Here is a 12367-nt window from a genome sequence, read left to right as displayed (position 1 = left end):
CATATTGTATGTAATATATATTAAAAGAAAACCAAAACCTGAGTTACGGAAGGTTAACAATATTTCTACGGCAAGTAATCATGTTAAAGGCATACTGTGAACATGTTACTGTAAATTGCCCTCTGGATACTATGAAGTTGTATCGATCTGAAGGTGCTGCTTATGTCTTCATAGTCAGGGTGGGGGGGTGTTTTCATTTTGATGGGAAAAAAATAAAAAATTGGAAACCTATTTTTTTTCGTTAATCATCTTCATACCTATCAGGTTGCCTGAACCTAGCGTTCACAGCTGCTGGCAGTCCGGAGACCCAGTTTGCTGCAGGATCCATGCCTCGGGGTTATTTCCTGGCTGTCCATTGAGGGGTAAAGCCCACTGTTCATTTGTAACGGGTTCTGCAGCATTTTAATCTACCCTGTACTGCATTAAGATTTGTATGCATTGGGCTCTTTCTATGGTCCCAAGCAGCAGTTTGATGCAGCACCCTTGTATAAGGAAGGAGAAACATCTCATGAATCTGAGCCCTCCACTAAAAGGCTGGTAGAGCCTCATTTTCTTTGCCTGTCTGGCCCATGCAAAGGGAACAACTTGCCGCTGTGCAGCTAGGGCGCTGAGGGGATTTCTCACTCCCTGATCCATTCTGGATGCACTTTCCTTGTTCATCATCCTTTCCCTTGCCCAATTAATGGACTGCACATTTGGCACTCATTAAGCTGCTGAACCCATTAGTGAGCAAGAGCGGGTAGGCTGATTCGTCTTGTGTGATGGCCAGCTTGTTAGCCAGGACCATACATCTAAGCAATGATGGTGATGTGCCAACTATTTCCTCTTATTAGGCACCTGTTGAATCTCTCCACTCCGAAAGGAATCGACTGTCCCGCAGTATGTTGATTTCTCTATTGTGGAACTGGTCTAATAGTTTATTATGACCTCTTGCTCACCCATCCACAACTTTTTTTTTGGTGGCGTAGCTATTGTTTAGCATTGCAGTCCATGCCTCTCTATCACGTGGTGAGCATGGGTCAGATCTTTTACGCTGTCCTCGCGTTCAGTAGCATGTATTCAGCCCTAGATTTGGAAAGGAAAGCCCATGTAGTCTTCAGATTAAGTGGGAAGATCCTTGCTTTCCAATGGAGCATGAAGCAATGAGTATGATTAGTCCAGAACTATAGACATCTTGTTGCAATTTTTCTGGTCTCCAAGTCGGTGGTTGGCACCGAGGAAAGGAAATAGAGCTTCCATGGACATCTGAGCAATAGGCTGTGCCCGTATTCCATTAATTGCTGAGAAATGCGGACTTCTTTTTTAATAAGATCGCAGTTTGCCAATGATTACATCATCCTTGGGATCACGCCGAATTATAGGCTTCAGTAAATGTTTAGGATAAGACAATTGCTCGCTCTGCTGTAGAGCAGTAATTCTTTACAGCTGGGTACACTGTAATAACATTAAAATTAAGGAGCCTAGATTCGCTGTTCGTGTTTTGTCATGTTGCTTCTTGGACTTAGAGGGGTTTTTTCCTTGGCTATTCATGTGTTAATGTACAGATATAAAATATTTGAGAATAACTGACCTCCTGGTACAGGGTCAGGACTCATCTGGTTTATAGTCGGAATGTCTTCGAGGATAATTTTGAACAAGATGAACAATTAAATCTAATGACTAACAGAAGCATTAGACACTACGAACTAGAGTATGTCAAGCTTTGCTTCCTACTTAATTGCAGAAACAAATGCCTGATTCTGATTTACTGTGGTATAAATCCAGAATAACTTTACCAAAGTCAATGAAGGTATTCTGGATGTACATTGTATAAGTGAAATTAGGTTGTGTCCCATTAAATATCTTTTTCTGTTTATAAATTTGGAACAGGAAGGGTTTTTTCTTTTCTTACTTTTTTCTTCTTTTTAAAAAATATAAGCTCTAATTTTATATTAAAATACTTGAATTCCAGTATTTTTAAAAAGAAGTCCAATTTTACATATTAATAATACCCACCCATTTATGGAAGATCCATAGTCCAGCTGTGGATATCCAAGTGTGACTTACAACTTTTAACTCATCTTTAATGATGGAATGATCTAAGCCAGTGGCTCTCAAAAGCGTTAGACTCAAGACACCCCGTTAGGTTGGAGCACCTCTCAGGAAATGCCATCTCTTACTTTTCACTTGTTTTTTTTTCAACTACAGAAATAAAACGGAAGAAATCTCCTGTTTGCAAAGCATTCAACAGACCAGAACAGGTCAGATCTCTTTTAACTATGGGTTCCTATTTGAAATCTCTGGGTTTATCTTATGAATCCTGTTTGCACACCCAACAGTGCTGCCATTGTGTAGAACCCTTGAAAGGCTTTCACGACGCCAGTTGAGAATCACTGATGTAATTGTATCTGATATCCAAGTGTATATCTGTAAAAGATTAGCTACTGCTAGCAAATATTCTGCAGCGAATTGGAGGTGGTATTGCTTTTGTGACCCCTGGATCTGACTTTTCAAGCTCTTAATGGGCAAATGACCCAAAGGCTGTTGATCTCATCTGTGTAAGTATTTTTGCCTGGAGATCAATTACCCCTGGAGTTAATAAAGTGCGAAATCCTTTGCACAGGGTTGCCAGCACAAAGACTGTGCATTGCTTGCATCCCACTTAAACCATATTTGAGGATTTAAGTGGTGCGCTGGTCTGGCCCCAGCCCGCTTCAGAAACGCGATATGTCCAAGACACAAGGACAAGCTGTTTAGACTGGACTAGAGCTGAGCCTGAAAGAGATTTTAATGAAATAAACAGCTCTTCGGAGGTTCTACGCCAACACAATCAATAGCCATGGGTAGAGCCTTCATCTGTAATGTGAAAAACTCAAGATCTGTCTCTGGCATAAGCAGGCACCACAGGAACTTGAGCCTGTTTTTCCACATCCTGGGGAAGTGCCAAAGGCATTAGTCTGTAGAGGTTTACTGGTCCATTTTATACATAACGGAAAAGCTTCAGAAGAAGAGACTTGATGAAGGCCCAGGAGTGGACAGTGGCATAGCCAATAGCCTGGTCATTAGGCACTGCTCTGAATCGGGCAGAACGGGGCCTTGAACAGGGGACTCTTACATTGCTCTCCCCTCTCCCTGTGAAATCCCATCCTTGATCTGAGAACCTTGGCAAAAGTGGTATCAGAACCAGGATACTCCCACAAAGCAAGTTCTCATTTTGGTCAGTTTCCTCAATAAATCCATTTAATGCAACAATCCCCAAGCTGCCAAGAACGGCGTTGGGAATGTGGGCTAGGAGTTTCAGAAAAATGTCCCACTGAATGGAAGGCAAGGTTCTTTGGGTAGATGCGATATCTTTTATGAGACCAACTGAGTACTTGGTTGGCCTCATAAAAGGTATTGCATCTACCCAAAGAACCTTGCCTGCCTGTGTCCTTAGACCAACACGGCTACAACTGAAAACCCTCTGAAGGGAAGAATTTCAGTAGGATTTAAGCATCCAGCTCACTTCGATCCCCTTGCAGAATCCCAGCTTCTGCTTGTGGATGTTTTTAGTGGCTAACTGTTTTGCCCTGGAGAATCCAAAAGAGTATTGAGGTTTGTGTGTTAACATTTTTTAATCCAGGGATGATTAGAAAATGTAAATCCCAGTAGAGAAGGATACATTTTCAGATAAACCCAGAGTGCACATCTGAAATACTGTATGAATTCACTTCATGGATGATCCTGAATGCTTGCAGGCTTACAGCTTTTTGAAAGAAAAATCATTACTAGCAATTCAGGAATTTACAAGTTGTCCTTTTCCTGTCCTTTGTAGCAGAATATTAGCATCAATCTTAATCCATTGCTACCAAGAATGGTAAGAGAAAGAGCAAGGGCAAAGGAAAGACAGATGTACTAGAGTAAGAGATCCCTGCCAACATGCATGCAAGAGCCAAGGAACAGTTGACAGAGTAGTTGCACACTGAAAACTATAAACAAAAGAACAGGGACTGCTTTTTTGTGTGTGTACAGTCTATTTAGTTTAATGGGGAGTGTTCAGGTGACTGAAGACAAATCCAAAAAGTGGCAACGAAATTGCACTTTTACAGCCAGGTCTTCACCTTCTAGCCAAGTATGTTCCTTTTACTATTTGAGTCCCTATACAGGTGTTACTTTTCCATGTAGTCTTGTTGCAAACAAGTGAATCCAAACTAAGATTACCTCTTTATCCATGATCTTTAACATTACTGTTTAGAGACAGGAGTTTGAAGAGTAAATAAAAAGCAAAGTTTTCACCAAAGGCAAGTAGCGGACAGGAGCCTAGAAAATGGAAGCAGGGTTTGGATTGTTACTCTTCAGACTTCAAGGAAAGCTACTCAGCCTTTCCTTGCGCAGAAGGAGCACAGCTTAGTACTGCTCCACCTTTCGTGGCTGGGCTTGGATTCAGGAGGGAAATGAAGAGCTGAGCCCTTTGGCTGTTTGTGTTGCCTACAAAATACTTATGCAAGGGAGCCAATTGGAAACAGTTCTCAAAGCAGAATTTCCCCCATACATTTCTGTGCCTCTCCTAGAGGGGAGATGTGACACCCTCTCAGTAGGTGCATCTACACGTGACAGTAATGTGACACAATAAACTGGAGCAGTTTGACCTGGAGTCAGCTGCTCCCGGGTGCAGCGTCTACACATGTGCCCACAAAAGCAGCAGTTTGAGCCAGGGCGGAGCAGCCCTGGGTTGGCACTAGGTTCAGGGGGGTTGGCCCTGGGCTCCAGGTGATGGCAGCAGGTGGCAGAGGGACTGGCTGGGGCACTAAAGTGCAGAGCCATGCAGCAGGCAGCTCCCACACTTGAGCACCGTGGGCATTTATACACATACGTTTATCTGCTCTGACACACTGGAGATCCAGAGCATTGGAGCAGACATAATTGATCGAGTCTGCTCCGCACGCAAGCTGGGGCACCCAGCGCTACGTCACATGCATTTGTGGGAAATGCGTGATAGGGCTGAGAAAATGGTGGCGATGCGCTTTTGAACTGAAACAGCTTTGCCATTAAAAGCGCCTGGCACTGCAGCGCAAGCATGTGTGCAAATGCCTCCTTATGCCCCAGCCGCTCTTGTCACCACCTACACATGTGTTTCGTCACGCTTAATTACTCCACTGTAAAATATCACTGTCCCAACAGTACTATCTTACGGTGGAGTTCATTTACTGCACCCTGATACCAGTGCACGTGTAGACAGTGACGCTCTACTGTGGAGCTAATTAGTCAACTCCACAGTAAAGCGCATGTGTAGATGCACCCAGCATGTCTCTGCCTCTCTTATTTGCTGATTAGGGAAAGAAGAGCACAAAGCTTTCTACAAAATAAATCATTCCAAATCTAATTTTCTCTCTGCTGGCATGTCCTTGAGTGCCTGTCTGAAACGAGTTACTACAATCTGCAACTGCCTGTTTTTGCAGCTGTTACGGCAAGCACTGAATGGGCTCTGATTGTCATGCCACCTTTCTTAAAACCTCTTACTATCATTAGCCAATTCTTCAAGTTTCAGGTGCTTCCATCCAAGGAGCGAATTTAGTCCTTAGTTTTAAAATTCTTTTTACCTCCGTAGAGTTCCTTCATGGATTTGTTGTGTCACTCAGTGCTGTAGTGAAAAAGTCCCTGACAGAAAATTATGCTTTTTTCTCTTTGTCTGTCTTGTCCTTTTTTTAAGGCCTGGTAGTTTTAATTACTCCCATTAGCTTAGGGCCACTAACACTTTCCTCCCTAATGCTCTTCCAAGAGTTTGTAAATGGGTATCATTTAGCCAAATGGTGCAGGCACTTCCCCCAGTCCGCACCACTTGATTCCCATCAAGCATTTGTCAAAGGATAAAAGCTTCTAGATGAACAAAATCGTTTGTGATTAGTCTCTGGTGCCCCGATTAAATGGGTGCCTCCACACTGGGCCTTCCAGAGGGAGAAGATTCATCACTAACGTGCAATTCTGCATGATCTGATTAGCTCTTGCAGTTCATTTGGCAGCAAATGTAGAAATCCGTCACAGTCCACATGCCAAATATGTGCACAGTTAAATGAGAGAGAAGCAAGAAATGGTGTTTCTCTCACAGTCTTTCCTCATAAATAAATGTTAAGCTGTTACCCAGTACACTAGATGTATCCAGTGCACTGGTCTTTCTTCCAGTTTGGTACCTATTTGCTCCTAAACTGGAAGTCTTCCTTTTTAGTATGTTTGCTTCATTTTGTGCCTGTGGTTGATTGTGGACTCCAGGGTGTGGTTTGAATGGCCATAAACTAGTGATGGGCATAACAGGATGCAAGCTCCATTTGCACAGTACATCAAACCAAATTAAACAGTTGTTAAAAATGTATTATTAACAATCCATTCACCCCCCACTTCTATTGTTGTTAAACTGATGGCCTGTAGCACATCTCCAAATAAGAAGTCTGGGGGGTTTCTTTCAAGGAAGAGCACTAAGACTGTCAACAAGAGATGCTTTATGTGATGAAATGGTTAAAATGCAATGATGGGCAGAATGTGAGCGTATAAGGATGACTTGGTCTTACTCGGCACACCAACCATCTGTGCGCATTCAAACCCGGATCAACTGCTGGGGATAAGGACTTCTGTCAATCCGTCCACTGCTGCAGCAGGGCAGAATTTAGCCACGGATTTGTGGATTCTTTTCTTTACATGTGTGTTCACTACTGTTTATGCCCAGGAGCCAACAGAGCTCTGGCACCCTGAAACAGCAGAGTACTGAAGCCCAGTGACTTCAATTAAACTTAAGCATGTGCTAAATCAGGTGCTGGCAGTTCTCAGGCGGGGGGCCACTTACTGAGTTTTGGCAAGCCATCAAGGGCCACATGACAGCCAGGGGCAGATAAATATTAATTTTCTAAATTTTTTAGGGGCCCCACGGGCTGGATAAAATGGCCCGGTGAGCTGTATTTTGCACATCCCTGTGCTAAGTGCTTTGCTGAGCCAACATGCCAGTAGTGAACTGGATTCCATTTTGGTTTCCCAGATCCCAGCGTGACTGCCTGGCAGGCAGGTTACCAGGGAAGCCAAGTGTCTGGTTCCCCACCTGGCTTGTTCCTTGGCCCACCCTAAAATTTAAGCAGCTGGTCCCTCATCTGATTGGCTTCCTGTTCTGCCTTCCTGGATGCAGGTAGGCAAACCATCTCCTGTAAGGGCTTGTCTAGCACCCCATTGCATGCAAAGACTTGAGGAGTTTGCCATAGATTGAATTATAAATATTAAAATGCAATATTTATAAATCTATAAATATTAAAATATTTTAAAATCACATTAAAATATACAAATATTTGAGTGTTGCGATCTGGCATAGAACAGTAAATCCCATTCCCTGTCATGCTTAGTAACTTCTGTGCACTGTAGCGTGCGCTTCCACCCGTGTCGTTCAAGTCTGGATTTAGTCCAGTACCCCTGTACCGATCGCAGTCATTACCTTCCTTCCTTCCCTCTGCAAGATCTGGGCCTAGAACCCGGGTCATTCACCTCCTGCCAGAAAATCTGCTGGGCTGCTACAGCTTGAACTGAAGAAAATTCTCCTTTAAGGTGCAAGTAGTCATTATGAAGGATGTAGCCTCCATTCCCAATTGCTAGCACGGGGAGTCCTGTTCACGGTTTGCATCCCACCTGCGTTGAACATGGCCACTCCAAGTAACATGCTGGAACAAAAAGCCAGGGGCTGCTGCAGGCTAATGGAATGCAAGTCTTAGCACAAGATCCTGCAGTGTGAGACACAATACAGATCTTTAGATGGATGGTTATCTACAGTCTTATTTATTGCTTCTATTACACTACCAGTTACCGACTGTAACTGAGATCAGGGCTCCGTTGTGCTAGATGCTGTACGAGCACAAAAGTGCTTATCATCTAAATGGGAAAGGGATGGGAGAGAAGCCATGTTTTTATCTGCTTTACAGAAGGGGGCTACAGCGGAGACACGTTCGGTACTATGCGGGGTCTCACACAGCCCGTGCAGCAGCAGTGGGGACTGAACTTGAATCTTCATTTTCTGCAAAGGCACCGTGTGTCTCTAGCTGCGTGGTGCAGTGCATTTCTGAGCGTTTGGCATAGAACAAATTATTAAAAGAGGAAATGAAGCACAAGGAAGAGATCTGGAATCTCACATCTAATATCTTTTCTCTCTGGATGAAGCACCTTCTCCGTTTTTCTTTCTCTCCTCAACACTCCCTTTACTTTCAAGCCCTCTGATGGTGATCTTCATACTGATGATGCCGCCTCATCCCTTGCTTATTGTATCGCAGTGAGTTATACTGCAAGCTCTTCGGGGGGAAACGACCTGTTCCAGAAGGGGCTGTGTACATTTAGGACAACGCTCTACAATATATATTTTTCAGTTCCTTTTTTAAAATGTTCTGCGTAATATTTAAGACCTTTGAGGAGAGGGACGAGTGTACCTTTCAAAGCATTGCATTTTCAGATGCAATGAGGCATCCAACATGCAGATTACTTCTATCATCTCTGCTCAGTTTACCTGATAATCAAAAATACATATTGATGTACAATAACTAATCCTTACCGATATTCTCAGATGATGAATAAAATACGAACATGGCTCAGAAGCTACAGTCATTGTGCTCTGCATAGGTAAAAAATATGTGAGTTTTTGAAGACATTTTGAGGGAAATAATAAAGCATGGAGGTAAATGGAAAACTGAAAGAAATTCAACATAGGTTTACCAGGAGTAGGTTGTAGCAGACCAACCTGATACCTTTCTTTGATAAGATAATTGATGTTCTGTGAAATAAATGCACTAGATCTAATCTATCTGGACTTCAGTAAAGCATTCACTATGGCGCTATTCAGGGAATTACTAGTTCAGCTAGAGAAAATGGGGATTGTAGAGGAACTGTAAAATGTGTAAGGAACTGGCTCGAGGGGAATTTGCAGGTTGGAAAGAAGCGACTAGTAGAGTTCTTCAAGGAGCTCTTGGGAACTTATGAAATAGTTTCATGAATGACCTTAGAAGTACAAGAAGGAAATTTGCCATTGATGCAAAGTTGGGAAGCATTGCCAATATAGAGGAAGATTGGAGTATCATACAGGAAGGATTTGATGCCCATCGTGATTGAAATGGGGTGATATTTAATACTAATTAGGAATTTTTGCTACCAGCTGTTACTTCATCAGTTGGAAACAGCAGAGGAGAAAGACGTGGGTGTTTTAACGAATACCATGATAAATGCGACTGTAATGCTAGAATATATCAATAATGGCAGAGCTGTAGGGCTGTGCAAGGTTTTGGATCGTGCTTTGGATCCGAGGCCGCTGCGGACGCTTCGGCATCCAAAGCAGCATGCCCGGAGCGAAGCGCGGACTCAGTTAAAATGTCCGAAGTGGTTCGGAGCTTCCAAAGCACATTGGAAATGCTTCAGATGCTGAAAGTGAAAGTTAGAAGAGGGAGGGGGAGCAGGGAAGGTAGGGAGAGTGGGAGGGTCGGGGGGAGAAGACTGACGTGGAGGTGGCCAGTGAAAAGGATTTCTCTCTGGATGCGTTTCCAATGACAGCATCTGGGGGGAGGGAGCTAGAAAGAGCATAAAAGCCTCTGTTTGGAGGCATGCTGTGCCTTTTCCTAGCTTGTTCCCTCTCAGGAACTGCGTGAGAGAGGAACACTCAGACTCAAGCATTTCAGCTTGCTTGCCTTACTCAGTAGTTGAACTTGCCTGCTCCTTTTTGTTGTTAGAAAGGATTGGGTAGGATTTAGCTTATTTTAGCTATTCAATTACTATTACTATTGAATTCATTTCTTTGAATTTATATTTGCTCTTTTTTTTTTGCAAACCTTGAAAAAAGAAAGCTGTGTTTTCCCTGCCAGCATGATTCATCACTGTGCAGGGAGGCACACAGGTTGCACACATGCACACACATACACAACATAAATAAGAAAAATCAGATATTCATAGGAGAAGAAGACAGACAGCACACAATTTTTACATAACTCTTAACACTGAAGCAAACAATCAAAGAAGAGGCCAGTGCACGCACACAACAGAGGGAATAAAACACACAGTACAAAAGGACTGACACATACACAGAGACCTTTTGCAGCACAGGAAAGATCAATATGAAGCGTGCTGGAAAGGCAGGTGCCAGGTCTTCTGGCAGGGGAGGGAGAGGGGGTGGGGGGAGAGCTAGGGCTGCAAGCCCCCCACCAGCACAGATGCAATCTCTTCCCAAGCAGCCATGACATCAGTGCTGCCAGTGGAAGCAAGGAGGTGGGAGCAGTGTCTGTATCTGTCGTCCCTGCCCCTGCACCACCTCCGCTCAGTCCAGAAGTGGGCATCAGCAGTGGAGTCACTGTCTCCTCCATCCCAATGTCATCTCTCAGTGTGAGCCTCCCACTTGCAGAGGAGGACCTGGAGCTGGAAGCAGGGATGCTGAGCGCACTGTCTCAAGCAATTCTGGGGACTGAGGGGGAATCACATTTTGCGCTCCAGGTCTCCTCTGGAAAGCAGCACCTTGAGGGAGGCTGAGGTTGTGGAGGCAAGTGGCTCAGCTGAGGTAGCTCCTCCTGCTGTTGTACCTCAGCCTGCTGAGGAGTGGGATAAGGCAGGATCCTCAGCCTCAACCCAGAAGCGGGGGAGTAGTGTAGTGTGGGAGCATTTTGAGCTGGCAAATGATCCTAGGTTTGCCATCTACCAGCACTGCCGAAGGCACATGAGCCGTGGCAAGGATGTGAGGCACTTTTCCACCATGGTGATGCTGTGTCTGAGGAGGCAGCACCCCCTTGCCCTTCTTCCTGCTCAGCCTGGCACCAGTGCGAGCGTGCCAAAAGGGAAGTCCCCCCCCTTGCTCCAAAGCCCCATTCCCCACAAAGCAGAGGCAGGCACCCTGGACCAGTGGAGGAAGGGCAGACAGAAAGGTGGGGGTGTTCCCAAGGCGCACGAGATCACCCAGAGCATTAGGGAGATGCTTGCTCTGGATAGTCAGCCCTTCTCCCTGGTTGAGTGGCCAGGGTTCAGGCAGTTTGTAGCACTTCTGGACCCGTTTTACGAAGTGCCTGCATGCACCACCTTTAGCAGGGTGGTGGTGCCCTCCCTGTATGAGGCATGCAGGGAGTACTTGAGGGAGGAGCTGCGCAAGGCAGGGCTGCAGGTAGCCTTGCGCTTCACCCTGGACATCTGGAGCAGCCTGGGTGGCGATCACGCCTACCTCTCCCTCACGGGGCACTGGTGCGATCGGTCAGGCCGTCGGTGGGCTCTACTGCAAGCCGAGGTGCTGGATGAGTCCCCCACAGCAAGGGAGATCATGGGGGCCATGAACAGCGTGGTGCAGGGGTGGCTCATTGGGCAGGCTGAGCTCACCCATGGGTTCCTGATCACCGACAATGGGGCTAATAAGGTGAAGGCTATCCTTGATGCCAACTTTGTTGGCATCCGCTGTGTGGCACACGGGCTGCACCTAATAGTGATGGATGCCTTGGCAGGGGACAGGGCTGCTGGTGACAGTGCCACCACCGGTACTGCTACAAGCCAACTGATTTCAAAATGTAGGAAGGAGGCGGGCTACTTCCACCATCAAGGGGGGCAAGATGCCGAAGGAGAAACAGGCAGAGCTGAGCATCCCGCAGCACAGAATCGTGCAGGACGTGGAGACTCGGTGGAACTCCACATACCTGATGCTCGAGAGGCTGGTGGAGCAACAGAAGGCCACCCATGAGATGGCCTTGCTTGGGGAGATGCAGATCAGCGCCGCCCTGAACAGAGCTGAGTGAGGTACCATCTCCCAGATCTTGGTGGTCCTCAAGCCCTTCCTCGACCACTGAGACCCTTAGCGCTGGTGTTGCCCTCCTCTGCCTGGTAATCCCCCTAGTGAGGGAGCTGGAGAACCAAATGGAGAAGTTCCAGACGTCAGTGTTCCTGGCTGGGGCAGGTCGCTGTCACCAGATGTGTAGGCACTGGTGAGGCGGCTGAAGGAGGGCATCAGGAGACGGCTGGATCCCTTGCGGTCCAGTATGGTCCACGTGATGGCGGGCATGTGCAACCCAAGGGTGAAGGGGAGCATGTGCACTGGCAGCACCAAAACCCTCTATCACTGGATGCAGGTGCTGGTGCACAAAGTCAGGGAGGCCAAAGTGCAGAGGTGAGGGGATGTGGAAGAGGGGGGATCCACTTTCCTGTACCAGCACTCCCGGCACCGGCACCGGTACCAGCCAATTTTCTCCATGCCAGCCACTGCCAATGTGAGCCATGGGCAAGGCTTCAATGCTGGGGTCCAAACGCACCAGACCCCAGCCTCGGGCAGGTAGCGCCGAGGCTTTGGTGGCTACCTATCTCGCTGAGGATGTGGAGCCACTGCACTGTGACCCCTTGGCCTACTGGGCAAACCGCAGCCAGATGTGGCAGGATCTGGCCACGG

Source organism: Crocodylus siamensis, chromosome 4 (assembly GCF_052110815.1).
Source record: "Crocodylus siamensis isolate JL-2025a chromosome 4, ASM5211081v1, whole genome shotgun sequence".
Taxonomy (NCBI): Eukaryota; Metazoa; Chordata; order Crocodylia; family Crocodylidae; genus Crocodylus; species Crocodylus siamensis.
The sequence above is the reverse complement of the archived record's forward strand: the minus strand, read 5'-3'. Positions refer to the sequence as shown.